This window comes from Typopeltis vanoorti, chromosome 26 (assembly GCF_054136105.1).
Source record: "Typopeltis vanoorti isolate ZY-2024b chromosome 26, IOZ_Tvanoo_1.0, whole genome shotgun sequence".
NCBI classification, from domain to species: domain Eukaryota; kingdom Metazoa; phylum Arthropoda; class Arachnida; order Uropygi; family Thelyphonidae; genus Typopeltis; species Typopeltis vanoorti.
In genome coordinates this window covers 26,227,658-26,246,239 of record NC_143574.1, presented here as the reverse complement: position 1 = coordinate 26,246,239, position 18,582 = coordinate 26,227,658, and the positions used below count along the sequence as shown (strand labels likewise).

General features: G+C 33.5%; 1 protein-coding gene across 2 annotated transcripts in view; it reads right to left on the bottom strand.

Moving 5' to 3' along the window:
- Positions 1 to 11,052, bottom strand: part of LOC150092428 (uncharacterized) — a 353,827-nt gene extending 342,775 nt beyond the window's left edge. The window contains exon 1 of one of the 2 annotated variants that reach the window (XM_090414980.1): positions 10,729 to 11,052. The gene's annotated coding sequence lies outside the window, so the exon portion shown is untranslated. Of the gene's footprint in view, positions 1 to 10,398; positions 10,470 to 10,728 lie in introns of those variants that run through there. The other variant, XM_090414981.1, reaches the window with a different exon arrangement.
- Between the last annotated feature and the right edge of the window lie 7,530 nt (positions 11,053 to 18,582).

Sequence of the window (18,582 nt, the reverse complement as noted above, 5' to 3'; positions counted from 1 at the left end):
ATTATTATTATTATTATTATTATATTATTATTAAACAAGACCTCATGGAGTCAAAGACTCATCTAGGAGGTCCTTTTATCTCACACACATCTCATCATACCGGGTCTTAAACACATTCAAACTCCTTGCAGACACCACACTCTCAGGCAAGGCATTCCAATCATTCACAACTCTGCACGAAAAAAACCTGCCTCTCACTCCCCTACTCACACCCTCTTTATACAGTTTCCAGGCATGACCTCTGGTTCTCCCCTGATCTCCCACTATTCTCTGTAGAACTTCTCCACTATTGATCCTATAACAACCCCTTACCAACTTGTAGGTCTCTATCATATCTCCCCTCTTCCTTCTCTCCACTAGACTCTGCAAATTACATCTTTTCAATCTTTCCTCATACTCGACATTCCAGAGGTCAGAAACTACCTTAGTCAGTCGCCTTTGGACCCTTTCCAACATCTCTTCATCCTTCTGAAAACCAGGTGACCACTAATAACTACTAAAAATTTCTGTACTTCTCTACTGGAACCTTCTGTAACACCATAAGTACAACTAAATCTCACTATCTTCCCTTTTGAAATTTGTCATCATTTTAATTTAAACTGCCTACAATACAAGAGGTTAATTTCTGTGTTTGGTGTTGAATAATAAAGCTATTCCTTTCTTTCCTTGATCACTACTGACTGAATATAACATCTTATAGTTATTAAATGTATCTGTTTTTGTCCTCTCTTAATAATACATAATAATATAATAATACAATCTCAATAATACACATCAGAATAGCATTTCTATAATCCTCTGCTACCTTCAACCCTTTTCTATTGATGATTCATACATTGATAACGTCCATCCTCAATTTAAATGAGTTTTGGATTGTTTATTTGTTCCCTAGCTGACTTCTTTTCATGCAAGTTACCTGATGAAAACAGCAGAGACCTTGTTTAGCTAGCCACCCCAGCTAGCATAATATCTGATCAGGATGAACCACTATATCTGCTCATTAATTAAACCAATACAGAATACAATTTTGTTTGGCTAAATTCCCAATTGCTAGCCCATCCTCATTCATTTAGCATCCATGCAGAGACTAATAACAACAGGATACATTACATGAAATTGGGAACTAGACATAGATTCAGAAGTCGTGGTCTGTTCTCCACATTCTATATAAGCTATACAGATCTCCCTCTTTCCAGTTATCCAGCAATGAAAGCTTTGTTATTAGTATGTTATTGAGAGATGGTTACAGGGTTGACACTGGGGAGTTCTTTCGCTTGGTTGAACAGCGGGAAGGAGTGATGACAAGAGGCCATCCCTGGAAGTTACGAAAGGAAACTGTGAGCAAGAGGTAAGGAGTGGTTTCTTTGTGTGGAGGGTGGTTGAGCCATGGAATGCATTGCCTGATGGAGTGGTGGGAGTGAGAACAGTCAGTGAGTTTAAAGAGTGGTATGATAGACTTTGTGTTTCTCAGGGGGAGGACCTCCCCTCGATGAGTCTTGACAGACTTTATGTCTTAGGAAGGACCTCCCTCGATGAGTCTTTTGACTCCTTGGAGGCCTGAATAATAATAATAATAATAATAATAATAATAATAGTATATGTTTAAAATAATAATTTCACAGGAAAGAAAGCAATATATTATCAAACCAAGATATTAAAATAATATTTTTCACTTTAAAAAAGTGAAAAATATTAAGGTTCTAAATATACTAAGGTTCATAAATAAACCTTACAGTTCTGGAGGAAGTTGGTGAGGAGAGGATAATAATTTGAGGAAATGGACATTATTTTTTGCGAGATTATGTGACAAACTGGAAGGGAATATCTAAAATCTAAAAAATAGCATTACATAAATTATGAACAAGCCATTATGTAAACATCCCATTTAACAAAAAAAAACAAGATATATTCAACTACATGTTTCATTTATTGAGGGATTTACACAAAAGCAGCAATGCAATGCTATCCTGAAGAATCATAAATGGAGGCATTAAAGTATTTTGTGCCCTTGTTTTGTTATTTTATTGTTATGCACATTTGCCTTCCCCCCCCTTAAATATATTAATAATATTTGATTAGAGAAAATAAATTTATTTCATGTGCAAATTACAGAAAATGTAAGAGCATATATATAAATAATTAAAAGCATACATTTAAGGAAATAGACATTAAAAGGGATATTAAAAGCATACATTAAAAGACAAAAATGCCACTTGCATAAAATATCATGCAAAAACAAAATGTCAGATTTCAATCATCCAGTGATTAATATACTTTAAAGCTGTTTCATTACATTGCATTAAATCTTCTCGGGTACATATATTATTAATATATATTAAGCAGCATTGCAGAAGATGATCCATGGTTTGTGTTTCACAACATGAGCAGCTATCATTATAGTGTAGCCCCATCTGACCATATTCTGCTTTGATCTGCCCATTCCAGAACAAAGTCTATTCAATGTCTTCCATCTTTGCCAGTCTAGATGTAAGCTGGAAAGAAAAGATTCGTTTTCTTAAACGAATCTTTCTTAAACAATCTCCAGAGACTCTGAACTTTAAGTTCAGAGTCTCTGGAGATTGTTCTTGCCACATCGTTGACCTTGTAGCTTTTATGGAATCAACCAACGGTTCCACTGATTGAATAAAACTTATCCTTGATCTTAGCCTCCTATGTACTGCAGCATGTCCATGCAAAGGATGCCGTTCATTATTATTATTATTATTATTGTATAATAACAATAATAATATAAGCAACTGAACATCTACTTATGAGTTGGATTCAATTAACTACTCTATGAGAAAAGTGTTAGTGATGTTTTTCTTTTGTACTGTGGGATATGGAATTAAAAAACTTTAATCAAATCTGCAGTTTTCTGGTTAAACTTTTTGCCATTTGTATGGAGTAGCAATAAAACACAGAATATGATCTAAGGAGCTTGGATTCTTCTTCTTAATACACCAAAACGACAATTCATAACTGTTGTTATAATAAATTTCATCATAATATTGAATTTTAGTGCTCATGATAAAAGTTTAATGAAATGAAACAGCACTTCATTTAGGAAATGATTAAAAATGGTATTTAATGCTCCCAGTATTTCATCTCAGTTATAGAGACATCGTCAGGGAGTACAAAATGAAACTTTAACACACACACAGAGCATTAAAAAGATCATCATGCTAAATGATGATCTTTTTACATCAGAGTAAATGTAGTAGAGAAAGACTGTTTTTAGAATCTGCTATTCTTAAAAATCAGCCTAATTTAAATAAATATGGTTGCATAAAATTTCCCAAATTATGAAAAACACTAATACTTCGAGATCCCAGTTTACATTCTAGGCTGTCGACAGGTGTCCATAGTTGGTGTCCCATTTATTTAGGACTCTAGTCCTTCGCCCAAGTGTTTCAGTTAGTTTTGTGCTGTGTGTGTGTGTCACAATTCTCATTTTGTACTCCCTGACAATGTCTCTGTAACTAATGAAATACTGAAAGCATTAAATACTATTTTTAATCATATCCTAGTGCTTTTTCACTACATTAAACTTTTATCATGAGTTTTCTTAGCACTTACGCCTTACCACATGAATTTCACTATAATTTGGCAGCATGTCAATAGACAATAATAATAAAAAAAAAAAGGGAAATCAAAAAATATTGCCACCCCTCCTTCCAAATTTAAAGAAATCCAGCCTCAGTGACACTTCCTTAGAAATTCTTGAGTACACCATCAGAAACAGATGCATAACATGTGGTATTCTGTCAAATGCCTTTGCAAAATGCAGTAAAATGATTGTATACCCATTTCCTTTATTCAACTCAGCTGTTACTCTATAATAAAAAGTTAGTAAATTACTAAGGCATGACCAACTCTTCACAGAGCCATGTTGACCCTCATACAGTATCATATTTTTATCTACTCATTCTTGAATTTTCTTTTTTTTTATCAATTTTTCTAGTACTTTTACCACTACGCCTGAGATACTGATTGGTCTATAATTTGCTACTGTAGTCTTAGAACTTCTATTATGCAAAGGAATTATTTTGTCCTCTTTCCATTCCCTTGGAACTCTACCACTGCTGAGACTTAAATTAAGCAGCTTAGTCAAAAGGCATTGCCAGTTCCCTTACACATTCTTGTAAGGGAACTGGCAACCCTATCCCATCTAATCCCACAGCTGTATTTATATTGAGATTCTGCAATATCCTAAGAACCTCCAATTCATCCACCTCTTTTTACACATTAGTGCCTGTCACATGGTTAAAGCAGTAACCTCACTAGGATGATATATCCTTGCAAAGTGGTAGCTCAGTAACTCAACTACTTTATCTGCTTCTGTCTCCTGGTGACCATCACTTATTAAAGTGAATCTTCCATAATCATTCTTCCTTTTACTTTCCAAATAATGAAGGAACTCTTTGGGATTTCCTTTGGCCTGCTCAGTTAGATTCTTCTCATAATCTGAATCTGTCTTCCTTGCCATGCTGGTCACCTTTCTTGCCTGAACCTTGTACTGTTCATGAGTTTGCTGGCCACCTTTCTCTCTATATACCCTCCACAACATTTTCTTCTTCTGCAGCTTGTACTTAATGATATTATTCATCCATGTAACTCCTACTCAATTAACCCTCCTTACCCAAGATATACAATTTAATGCTGCTTCCTCTAGATCATAGGTTGCCAAACTTTTTCGGGCCACCGCCCACTTTGTAAGACAAATTTTGTAATGCCCCCCATTATAACAGTTTGAATAAAACCATATTTCAAATATTTGAGACTGAATAAAACCATATTTCAAATACTCAATACTGTACTGTCGACATTTCTTCTTATATTCAGACATAATGAAGTAATAAAATTTACAAAAATATTCACAAAACAAAAGATTTAATGTACACTTTGTATGACTCCACTTATCTATCACACTTTCGACTGATGATTGTTGGCAAAGCACACAAAAAATAATGAAACTTATTCCTAAACCACTAGTATTTATAGATTTGAAATCTAGCCCAAATTGACTTGCATACATTGACTTGTTTCGATACCATCGTACTCGTACTTTGAACAAGTCACTGCAAGCACCCATATTCCTGTCAAAACATGCTAAATTGAGTGAATTACCTATGTAATAGTTGACCGACATTCTACCAGTTAAGACTCATCTGCTGCGTGGATAGACTAAAGCCTGTATGGCATGATCAATTTTTAAACAATAGCAAAAAATGAAGACATTTTTTAAGTATATAAAGAATAGAAGTTAAAATATCCTTTATGACACGTTCAATTTTTTATTTAGCACGCAAGCGCATTTTGTTCGCCTGACCACGACATCGTCCGAATAATTATAAATAATAATTAATAAATAAAATAATTACACAAGATATAAACAACAAACCTACAAAACATAACCACAGAAAACAGTATAATAAGTTTCGAATAATATTTGCTTTCTTTTTTCCCTCAAGTTAGCAATATAAGTTAGTACTAACAAGGCTAACTAAAATTTATGATTTTATTTCTTTCTTGCCATTATTATTTTTACTCGTAATATTAAATTATATAAAAGTGGGTTTAATTTTGTACAAATCAATTAGAAAAGTGGTTTTATATATTTTATATATATTTTGAAATGAAATATAACGAATATATTTGCCACTGTAAACATAACCTATTATACACACATATATACATGTCAATTTTCTATGTCAATGAGAAAATAGAGCATCTATTTCTATCTGACATGGTAAATTTTCAAATGATTAAATAATTGAAATAGAAAATTGATAAAAAAATTTATCATGTAAGATGGGCATAAGATGAATTAAAATTCAATATTTAAATTTTAAATGATTATCTAATCGCAAAATGACGAAAATAATTAATTTTTAAATATATATTATTAATTTCTTCTATAAAGAGCCACCGACCGCCCCCAAATGCTTCTGAGCGCGCTATAGCCCCCCTAGAAGGCTTCAGCACCCACTGGGGGGGGGACGGTACCGCTCACTTTGGGAACCTATGCTCTAGATGATCCTTCAATCGAAGGTGTCCTCCCATGATGAGTCTTCAGACTCCTTGGAGGTGTCAGGAATAATAATAATAACTATATCCCATGAACTACTAACATCTTTATCCTGCAGTGTTTTATGCCATGGTACAGATTTAAGCTTCTTCCTAAGCATGTCATAATCACCTGCCTTGTAGTTCCACAAATACCCTTCTTGAGAGAATATTCCTCATGTTTTACAATCTCTCTCCAGTCAAGACCGCATGGCCACTTTCACCAATTAGAGGCAATGTTGTCGCCTTGGTTATGGATAGCTCTTCTGATTCTATGATCAGGTCCAATACTCTCCCACCCCTAGTCCCCTCCATCACATGCTGTCTTATGTAATTATCCCTCAGCAGGTGTATAAATCCTATTTCCTTCTTGCCATGTGATCTTTCTTCCTTCCAGTCTATATCTCCATATTGAAGTCCAACACAATAATCACCCAACCTGTACTCATTGTGCTAATTTGGTGAAGCACATCTTCCAGATCATCTGGAAGTCTCTGGCCTATAGCAATCCTTGGTCTTTTCTTTACAAAACAGTGAAAAGTGACTTATTCATGATTCAGTGGTGTGTTTTACAGCAAATATTTTAGAGTGGCAATGTAACTGTACTTCTTGTCAAATTTATTTTTTGCCAAGTTTTTTTTTTTTTTTTTTGAACTGTGAATACTAACAATAATTCAGGAAGAGTTGGTGATTTCCCAAATGAGTGGATGATTTCCCAAAAGGCAGAAGTGCAAAGCATTTATGCCATCGAATTTAAAACTAGAAGATAATACTATGTCAAAATGATAACTCATACAAAACATATATTTGTTACTTCTGCCAATTTGTAAACTGAAACTCAAATGAAATCAAGTTATTCTGTGCAACAGTCATTTTTATGTTTCCTAGCATCTGTGCAAGAGATTTGTGTTATCTCAAAAAATCTGTCATACAAAACCATTATGGTAAAGTTTTCTAGTTTTATCTTCAAGACAATTTTGCATGTTGGTGTATATATTATTTCTTCCAGATAGCTAACTAAAAAAGCAATATGGTGACCAGGAAGTATCACACAGCATGGAGGATTTTTTAAAAAATAATAAATGAAGAATTCTGAAAGATGTGACAATACTTCTTGGTAATTTTTAAAAATTAAATTCAGTTGTTTTTTTCCTTTCTTTATCCCCAGAATTTTAATGGGGGTATGCAAAACTTTAATGGTAAACAATAAAAAAATTCATCAGCATCATCATAACACTAATTACGGATATAGACCATACTGGTATGTTCCGGTCTCATTATCCATCCAATATCCTTTTTTGAGGTCTACCCTATCTTCTCTTTTCAATTGGCTTATATTATATTGTATTTGTTTAGGATATCAGGTGTTGGTCATTCGGTTTACATGTTCTATCCATTTTTTGTTTATAATTGTTTAGTTTTGCTTCTGTTAATTTTGTTTTTAGTTCTTATAAAATGTCTTTGTTTCTTTTTTGGTCTAATAATGTGTATTTTGCAGTTCTTCTCATAAATCTCATTTCACTAGTGGGCACTGCTAAAGTATTGCATATTTTCAAGTGTGTTTCTTTTTTGTACTATATTTGGATTGAGTGTTCTATTTATCAGGCCTATAATCTGTAAAAATTTCAAAGTCTTTAATTTTATGTCTTTTTCTCCTTCATATGATATTTCACATCCAAGATAACTGAAAGTATTTATCTGTTCTATTATTTTATTATTAATAACTATAAAAAATTAAATTCTAAATTTATTATTATCAATAATAAATTGAAAAAATAGAATTTAGTAGCTTATATGTTTAAAAACGAGATTTGGTTTTTTTCTTTTCTTTTTTTCCCCACACACAAAACTATTCCATATTCAAATTATACATGGCTGCACTTGACACAGTAGGTGTTTGTCATCTGACTCTTTTGGGAAGGATATACTGAACATATTTTAAAAGATAAGTTGAACAGGTAAAGATTTTCTACTTAGCTCTCCTGATGCTATTTAAAATTTCTCAAATCAGAGATTAATGATTAATCTCTGATTTTGTAAGAGACAGACGGATGGTAAGGTGGTATATCCAAAGCACCAAGGGAGTCCTATGCTTAACATGGGAAAATAAAGCTTTACCAAACAATTTTTTCCTCTTTTCACTAGGAAGAGAGGAAAACATAATTCAATTGAAAACATTAAAAAACAATTAAACATCATTAGAAAACAAATGATGACATTAAAATTTTACAATAATTAATTGTGTAAGAAAATGAATATGCATGACCTTATGAACAAGAAAAGCACATTCATTTTCTAATATAATTAATTCGAAAATAATAAAAAATAAAAACAAAGTCACGTGATTTTTTACAATTGCCGATGACTCATTTAATAAACGGCACAGCACAAAAAAAAAAATGGTATGCAAATTACGAAAAGTTACAAAAGAATCTTTACATTCTTAAGACATTAAGGTCTGAACTGGCTTTAATTATCATAAATGTTCCAGACCAGCAAAAGAAAGAAAAAAGTTCCGTGACATGTTCGCCAACTTCCATCTAGGGGATGACACTTGAAGAAGAAGGAAGAGGAAACGGGAAGTAAAATACATTTGCTTGCATACCTCAAAACATTATGAAAACCCCTCTGACATTTTATTAAATTACCTTTTCTGCACTGTCTTAACCATACAATAAATTGAGCGGCTCAGCACTGGTAAATCACTCGGCTCCGCTTATTAATAATAATAATAATAATAATAATATTCGTTATAGAAATTTCGAGATTAAAAGTTTTACTATTCTTATAATGCGCTCACATCCATGGAGTCCTACGGGAATCAAATTTCCGATTGAAATTAAAGGAGGCATTTTTTATTACAAAATTGTCACCTATCAAGGTAGATAGTGCAGTATAACATTTGGACTCCATGCGAGTATCTGTAACAATAATAATAAATTCTCTGGGCCATTCGGTTCACTGTTATGTGGAATGCGGATACTACACAAAAAAAGATCTAACAGTGAATATTCTTTCGGTATTGTGCGTTTATTATTATTATTATTACATAAACTCTTATGGGGTAAAAACACTCATCGAGGGAGAGACATTTATACCATTAACAATTTACATTATACAAGAAGTATACATTATATTATATTACAATGTGAAAGAAGTATATATTACTTCTTTCACAGTGAATAAAAAGACCACACACTTTTTAATGTATACTTCGGAAAATCTCTCCTACCTGCAACATATATATCATACCGAAGTTTAAATTCATTCACAGCATACTCAGGCAAAGAATTCCACTCACCATGTTACAAAAATTTCTCACCCTCTTATTCACCACTTCCTTGCGCAATTTCCAAGGATGTTCTTTCCCTATCCTTATTTTCCACTATCTGAAAAATCTTTCTCGTATCCATCCGGTAAATAAATGCCTCTCAAGGGTTTAAACTTTTATATATCGCTCCTTCGCCTTCTATCGTCAAAATGTGCAAATTACATGACTTTATTCTAACCTCATACTTAACATTCCACGGTCCTGAAATCACTTTTGTCAACCACCTCTGCATCTTCTCCAAAGTATCTTCATTACCTCCAAACCCTAGTGACCAGACTTGAGTTCAGGTGTGACCTGATCTGGGCTTTATACAATGGAATCACTAACATTTTATCTCTGCTGATTAATGTTCATCTTAATATTGCAGAATTTTCTGAGTTGTCTTTATTACCTTTGCAACATGTTCCTTAAATTTCAAATTTCAATTATAAGTTAAAAATGCTAGGAAACTGTCCTATACAGAGGATCAGTACTATAGCAACAGCAATAAGGCATATGAGAATCTAACCAATTAAACTCTAGCTCAGATATAAATATTTAAATGTTATATTTGCTTTATGGTGATTTGAAATAATGAATACAATGGAATCACTAACATTTTATCTCTGCTGATTAATGTTCATCTTAATATTGCAGAATTTTCTGAGTTGTCTTTATTACCTTTGCAACATGTTCCTTAAATTTCAAATTTCAATTATAAGTTAAAAATGCTAGGAAACTGTCCTATACAGAGGATCAGTACTATAGCAACAGCAATAAGGCATATGAGAATCTAACCAATTAAACTCTAGCTCAGATATAAATATTTAAATGTTATATTTGCTTTATGGTGATTTGAAATAATGAATACAATTAATTCTCAAATTAAATTAAAACATTAAATAATAGAAATGACTAGTGCACAATCTCCGAAATCAACGTAAAATGTAATAGAATAACAAGATATAATACTGAATTAATTCAAGTTCTTAGTTATATTTCTATATAATATAATTACTTACAAAATATACTATACTTGAAAACTTTATCCAAATACATTATGCTTTCGTTTGAAACGACTTTTTAAAATAACGAATAATAGTACACTTTTTAACTGGAACATGCCAGATAGAGCGATGCAATAATCCGAATACACAATTTTCTATTTTATAGAATTATTTGTTTATCTGTGCTAACTGACAGCAATAGTAACGCATCTCCATACTTCAGAATCGTGCGCATTGCTGCCAATGATGTAACAACTGCAAAATAATAATTCAAAATAAATGTATAGCTCTGCACTTGACTAGACATCGCTATCCCGTATGCGTAAACTTTATTAATCTACTTACCAATACAGGCAAGCTCCTCCTTGGTTTAAATGAGAAAACTTTCCACGACGGCAGTCGTAAACGACAAACGAGAAGTATTTAGCTTTCCAGAGCAAGTTTGGTTTATACAAGAACAAAAATGCGGTTGATTATTCCTCTGAATTATAAGTTACGGTTACGCGAAAATTCTATTTTTCTACCTGAAATATGAAGTTCTTCCACATCTACATTCTCCGTCGATATATCCGAAATGAAAGACGAACACCATTTCAAGATACATCTCCTACATATGGATGAGAAACCTAGCTATAATCGCATCGGAGTAAATCCAAAAATAGTAGCAAACTTTTGGACTTCGTTCAACAGAAGTTAGGGTTCGCACGGTCCATACTTAGAATGACGGTGACACTCATTTAAAAATGGTAATACGGAGGGGGGGGGATTAAAAAAAGCAACATATTAATTTTAAATATAACTGCAAAAAACGTGAGAATACGTTCATCATATACAGTATATATATTCTACTTATACGAATGACTAAAAACTTCTCACACAACGAAAGATATTTTCAAACAACACAAGATGATAACAGAACTCGTTATTTTAAAATATTTCTATAGTTTGACAACTAAAAACATTTCATATTATTAACGCGACATGTTTGTTTTTATTCGGAAGCGCCATCTAGGAAATAACCAAAGATAGAAAGAAAATTTGGCAAATAATTTAAACAACCAGAAGAAAGATTTCAATACCTTGTATTCAAAGCTTTATTGTTGTTCTTCATCGTCATCATCATCATCATCATCATATTATTATTATTATTATTATTACGTGACATCTCCAACGAGTCCAAGTGTTGATAGATAGAGAGACGAAGTTCAGAGGTCATGATGCCAATGTGTCCAACGTAGTCCATAGAATTACTTTGTTATTGAAGAACATATTAACATGAATATAGCAGTTTTCGTTCCTCTATACAAGGCCTTGATCCGTCAATATCTGGATTATTGTGCTTGGGTCTGGTTGCCTGGATTTGATGGGGATAAGAAATTGGTGGAGAGGATTCAGAGACAGAGTACTAAGTTGGTGAGTGGTCGTGAGATGTCCCCTCTGTGGATTGCAAAAGGCAGAAACGATGGTACATGAAAAAGCAATTGAGCTAATAAAAATGTTTCATAGATTAATGTATGGGAAATATTTAAACGATTGGCTAGAAGTGGCAGAACAAATGGTCATCCCTGGATATTGCGTAAGAGTATGGTAAACAATGGTGTGAGGACTAAAATTTTTGGTTGGAGCATGGTGAACGAATAGAATGAGTTGCTAGAGTTAACTGCGAGAATGCTTCATCTGTCAATTTGTTTAAGGAGAGATATGAATGACCCGTCTTGTAACTCTAAAGAGGTGATCATTACTAATAATAATACGAAGATTCAGAGAAAAAATTCTCATAATAAGAACCTCCAGAGTGCAATTGAGGAACAATGGGATTGTTCCTCAATTTACAGAAAGTATACTATTTACCATGGTAGGCAGTAGATGGCATTTTGTATTAATTACTACACTGTTGAAAAGAAGTCAATGGACACAATGTTGTGAGGAACAAACAGCCATAGCATCCACCTTATAAGATGAAGGATCTCCTTTCGCTGCGATGACCGCAGCAATCCTACAAGCATACTTTTTTACATAATCTGTTGGCACACTCTCCCTCGATGAGTCTTTGGACTCCCTGGAGGTGTAAAATAATAATAATAATAATAATAATAATAATAATAATAATAATAATAATAATAATAATAATAATCAATGGAAATTTTGGACAATTCTTCCTGTAGGCATGCAATGAGTTCCTGGACTGTTGTGAGGAGGACGTCTCTTGACCTCACCTAACACTCCAGTTCATCCCACAGATATTTAATATGGTTGAGATCAGGGCTCTGTGGAGGCTAGTCAAGGGTGATTATGTTCATGTCCAAAAACTACTCAGTTCCAGCAGCAGCCTTGTGAGAAGGTGCATTGTCTTGCTGAAAGAGATGATGATAGGTTCCATAGAAACGCCACAAAGTAGAAAGGATGGCATTGTCCAGAATGTTCAGATACATGTCGAAGTTCAATGTTCGTGGTATACCACAAACAGAAGTTCGATTTTTTTTAGCCGTCTCTTCATTGCGTGTCGATTAAATTATAGATAGCCTTGGGCCAGCTGTCTCTGATTGGCTATCAGTGGAGATTCAAATGCCCGCTCTGTTTCCGAAAGTTGGATAGGGCTAAAACGGCCTCACTTCCTATACAGGAATAAAAAGGCGTTAGCTGATTTTTTTGTTTACCATTTGAGAATTTCTTAATAATAATAATTAAGAACTTGTAGCAAATCACTAGCTAAGTGCAGATAAAGTATTAAATGAATTGGATAGCTGATTGTTATTTAGCATGCATCTCTCTCCCTCTCTCTCATCCATCATAAAATTGGATTCGTCATCTAAAGAACTCTTTTTCATAGCAACCTAATCAAGCGAACCTAATTAATTTTATGTAGATTCTAAATTCCAAATAGTTGTCGCTGACATTTTCGATTGTTTTTCAACTCATTTTTACTTTTATCTATTCTTTTCTTCTGCAAACTCTTCTGAACGTTTCCAGTATATTTTGGGGGGGTTAACCCTTTGTAAATGTACCGAAGCTTTCTAACTGTTGTTTACTATTTATTATCGTCTATTGGGATGTCCAATAGAACAGATTTAGCATTTTATATTTTATATTTTGTATATATTAATATTTTATATTGGTGAAAATCATGTAGATGGTGGGGAAAAGGTGGTGGAAAAATTTCTCATGATAACATGGATGGGACTGTTTTTCTCAGCTTTTTCCTGCAAAACGACTGATACAATAAGAATCCTGATTCTGGTCTTATTATTCTATCTAGGGATCAGAAATCTAAATATCCATTACCATCAATAGAGATCTGATACCATCAAAAAAAAAGAGAGAGAGAGAGAGAGAGAGAGAGAATAAGGAGAGAAATTAAAGCTGCGTGCAGCTATTTTGATCTCACGAGAAGTTGAATGAATATAGCAATACAAGAATGAATTTCGGCACATTACGTGGTATTGTAATTTTAGCATAGCAATAATGGATTAAAAGGCTTGCGTAGCCCTGCGGAAATGACATTTGCATCAATAGCACTAGGTCACTAGCAACAAGCGCTTTGCTCAAATTCTAACAGTTTCTTCTGACAGTTCTCGTGCACAGGCAATCGGCTTTTTTCTCCTGAAAACTCGGGTTGTTCTCCATAAATTGAAGAAAGTCAACTGTTGAACCCACACTAATTCAGACAATAATTATATTCTTTTAGGGTCAGGGACCACAATATGGGATACTTGGCAGCCTTTTGTTTACTAGATGTCATTTATAATTATTGACAGTCATTCAGCTATTTCTGATTGGCTACCAGTAGAAACTGAACTTTCTCCTCATTCTCCAAAAAGTTAGATCGGCTACGCCTGCTTCTTATAGGGGAATTTTAGGCGTATCGGATTTATTTCTTTATTATTGTATATTTATTTATATAAGGATGCCTTATTTCTTCTATATCCTGATTTTAGCAAAATTTGCATCCATATGAAAAAGGTACCCGGCACTATTCTTATGGTAATCTAGTTCATATAAAATTACATAATATTAAACATTTATAAAACATAAAATGAAGGCTGGCTGAGTGGAAGTGGTGCTTGCCTTCTCTGTGCTTGGTTGTTCGATGTTAAACTTAGGTTCAAGTCTAGTCTCCGACTGGAGAAACTTTTTCCTAAGCCTATTTTCAATCAATTCCCGAGTTAGTTGATATAATTTGGGAATTGGTCGCTTTTATTCCATTCCATATAAGGGAATAAAAGGCGTGAGCTAATTTATTTATTTATTTATTTTAAAAAAATGAAATAAAATAAATCATCTAATGTCTTTTATTCTCCAAAGGGAGTAGACCTAGGCAGTGCTGGTTCAAGGGCATGTGGAACCACTAAGCCAGTTTTTTTAAGGCATTGTAAGACAACACAGGCATCATAAAGTTATTTTTTTGTTAAAAGCAGTTCATAGTTATCACCAAAAAAAAATGCAAATAGAACATTTCTGGGGCGCTGCTCGTAGCAATATGGCACTGTGGTAAACACAGTGCTGCTAGTGCCCTCCTAAGTGCTACAAGATAGATTTTTATTATTTTTTATACAAAATAAGAGAATTGTATAGGATCATTGATGATAAAATTAAATATTACAAGCAAATATAAATAAATTAATAAATATATTTATGTGTCGAGAAAAATTGGGGGCGCTGCAGTTCCGCAGTGCCTATGCATGAGCCGCCCATTGTGAGAATCGATTTCAGATGGGTCTCAAATTATTACTCAAATTCAGGCCAATGTTAAATGTGCCAGTGATGTTTGTCAATAAGCATAATTTTATTTTATCACTGCTGTCCATAATTTACATCAGTTCAATACAAGTCATTAAAAGGTCAATAAATCTTCTAATGTTTTTTACTCCCAAAGGAGTAGATGGAATACTTTCATCCCTGACCAACTTTTGGAAAACAGTAGACGCTGATTTGTACCCTTAGCCGTTACCGAAAGTTGAGTCAATTGTTATCATGACTTTGAAGAATAAGGTATGTGCAGGAGAAATTATAACAAAAATCTGCCTCTGTATTGTAATCCTAAATCCTAACCTGTATTACTGTCTGAAATGGTATAAGAGTTTTTATCTATTTTTCCGAGTTGCGCGGTTAAAATCTCCAGTTTTTGGTAGAAAATAAGTAAATAAACACCTTTGATGTTAAGACCGAGTTGGAAACTGCCTAAAAAGCTCTTAAAAAGTTTTGGCAACTAGAATCAAAAATATAACATTCCTTTCTGTGGTAGATTAGCATTATGGAACAAGAGGCATTTATACAAAGCTATAGAGGGTAATGTAATAAAATATCTCGAGGAAATTCTGCATCGAATTAGACAAGAAATAGCAAATATGAATGAATGGTTTCGTCATATTTTTATATGTATCTATACATCTTAAATATACTGCTTAAAAATAAATTAATGTCTTTTATTCCCTTATAGGGAGTAGGCGAGGTCATTAAACCATATCTGGTTTTTGGAGACTGAGTGGGCAGTTCAATATCCATCAGTATCCAATCAGACATAGCTGGTCTATCGCTATCACTAAATATAGGCGGCCACCGATGAAGACATCGGTAAAAAAGTGCTGCCATCTCTTGGTACCTAACTCTAACCGGATATGTTACTGTCTGAAATAATGCGGGCTCTATGGTAGATTTTGTTGAGTTTATGGGTTGAAATACCAGCGTTTCCAGGAAAAAAAACTACTTGCTCGTGATAAGATCGACTAACTCGGAAACCGTCAAAGAAAGGCTTAGAAAAAGTTCCTCCAGTCAGTGACTGGACTAGAATTTTAAGTCTATCTTCAGGCGGCCTAGAGCAGAGGATGCAACTTCCACTGAACTATATGGGCCTTTTTATATATATTTTATGCCATTTAAAAGATACATACAATTATGTTATCTTCAGTCAGAAAATTAAACAGTTTTTGTTTTCTTTATATCTAATACATGTACTATATAATTTTATTAGAAAAACTAGCCGTGCATCTAATTTTTCTTGTAACTACTGGACCATGACTAATAAAAAATAAGCTTGTTATTATAATAGTTAGAATTTCTAAAAAAAAAAAAAAATCAGCTAATGCCTTTTATTCCCTTTATAGGGAGCAGGCGATGCCTTTATACCCTATCTAGCTTTTGGAGACTGAGTGGGCAGTTCAATCTCCATCGGTAGCCAATCAGAGATAGCTGGTCCATGTCTATCACTAATTATAGCAGCCGCCGATGAAGAGGCTGGCAAACAAGTGCTGCCATCTCTTGGTACCTAACCCTAATAAGATATTTTACTATATGAAATAATGTGAGTACTATGGTCGATTTTCTTGAGTTTACGGGATAAAAAACCCGCTTGCCCGTGCCAGAGATCGACTAACTCGGGAATCGGTCGAAGAAAGGCTTAGAAAAAGTTCCTCCAGTCGGCGACTAGACTTGAACTTAAATCTGACTTCAAGACCAACCACAGAGGACGCAAGCGCCACTTCCACTGAGCTACACAGGCCTTTGAGTTTTTCTATACATTTATAAATTATTTTTTTGTAAATGTATGGAAAAACTCAAAATATACAAATTGTAACTAGGTGAACCTTACCCTATAAGATAGGGTTTCATTTATCTCCTAAATAATCCATTTTTTTAAAATCCATCTAATATAGATTAAGCATAATATTTAGAAAAGAATTTACACTTCTTCTTCTTAACCACCACCAAGAACCACAACTTGAAATAGTTCAGTAATGATCAATTTATAGTTTCACAAATTACAGCTAATTTTCATTTTGCATTACTCTTTCTTATTTCTTTATTATCTATGTTTTGGAAGTAATCCTATTTTATATTTTGTAACAGAAATTCATATCACCACACAAATACAATATAACGGTTTTCCACGTAGTGTAATGGTGTGTTAATTCTAATATGCCACAAGGAATAATTTCAAATAAAAATATTTAAATTCATTGAAATTCATAAAATCAATTCTATGTATAGAAGCTGGTGCTGTCCTAATTGGTCACATGAATGAATACTTTTTGTTATTCAGTACACTGAAAATTTTTTTTGGTACATTGCAAGATGGGAGAGAACAAGGGATCACCAGTAAAGGTTGTGTAAGAGTGTGGTTAGCAAGTGGGTTTGGAACTAGATTTTTTTGCTTGGAAGGTGGTTAATGGGTGACATGGGTTGCAAGAGTTGGTTGTGAATGCTTTATCAGTGAATCAGTATAAGGTGTGGTATCATAAGAATTGTGTGAATAATGGCTAGTGTGTCAATATAGGGTTTTCTGCGATGAGTCTTCTTACTCAACGAAGTAAAAAGATACTGATATATCCATGGAAATACCAGTTATTATAATAATAATAATAATAATAATAATAATAATAATAATAATAATAATAATAATAATAATAATATATTTATCAAGATTTCTCAAAATTCATTCATCCTTTGCATTTTATGATTCAATTCAATTCTTGTTCATATCATATTGTTTATTTGCATTGCATCATTAGAGTTTCATGAATATTATGTAGGTGCTTTTGTAACCCTGCGGAAATAGCGTTTGCATCCAGAGCGTTAGGCCACTGAGAAAATATTGTTTTAAGTTCCATTATACTCGTCGACTAAAGGTACATTTTCTAAGCCTTTCTTTGATATTTCTTCGAACGAAAAGGTCTCTGGCATAGCAAGTAGAACTTTTTCCAGGAAATTTGCATTTTAATACCAAGTATCAAGAAATCGACCATGAAAACATTGTTGTGAATAATTATACCAGTATTAGGATTTCAGGCCACGAGGTGATGCAGTCGTTTTCTGTACTCTTTCTCCTGAAAAGATTTGATTTATTGACAACTCGAGTTCACTATCAGTAAAGGCTTGAACGATGGAAACTAGTGTCCACTACTACTTTGGTCTACTGCAAACTATACTTGGAAGTAGACCTAAGTCTAGCGTCACTCTAGGCTTAGGCACAAGAGGCACAGGTATGGGGATGCAATGGCTTTGGGGTGACAACATCGTAAAAAAGGTTAGTCGAGGTAATAGTAATAGTAATATTGATAATAGTATAATCGAAAGTTGAGTCAATGACAATTGACTCAACTTTCGGTAATGGCTAAGGGTACAAATCAGCGTCTACTGTTTTCCAAAAGTTGGTCAGGAATGAAAGTATTCCATCTACTCCTTTGGGAGTAAAAGACATTAGAA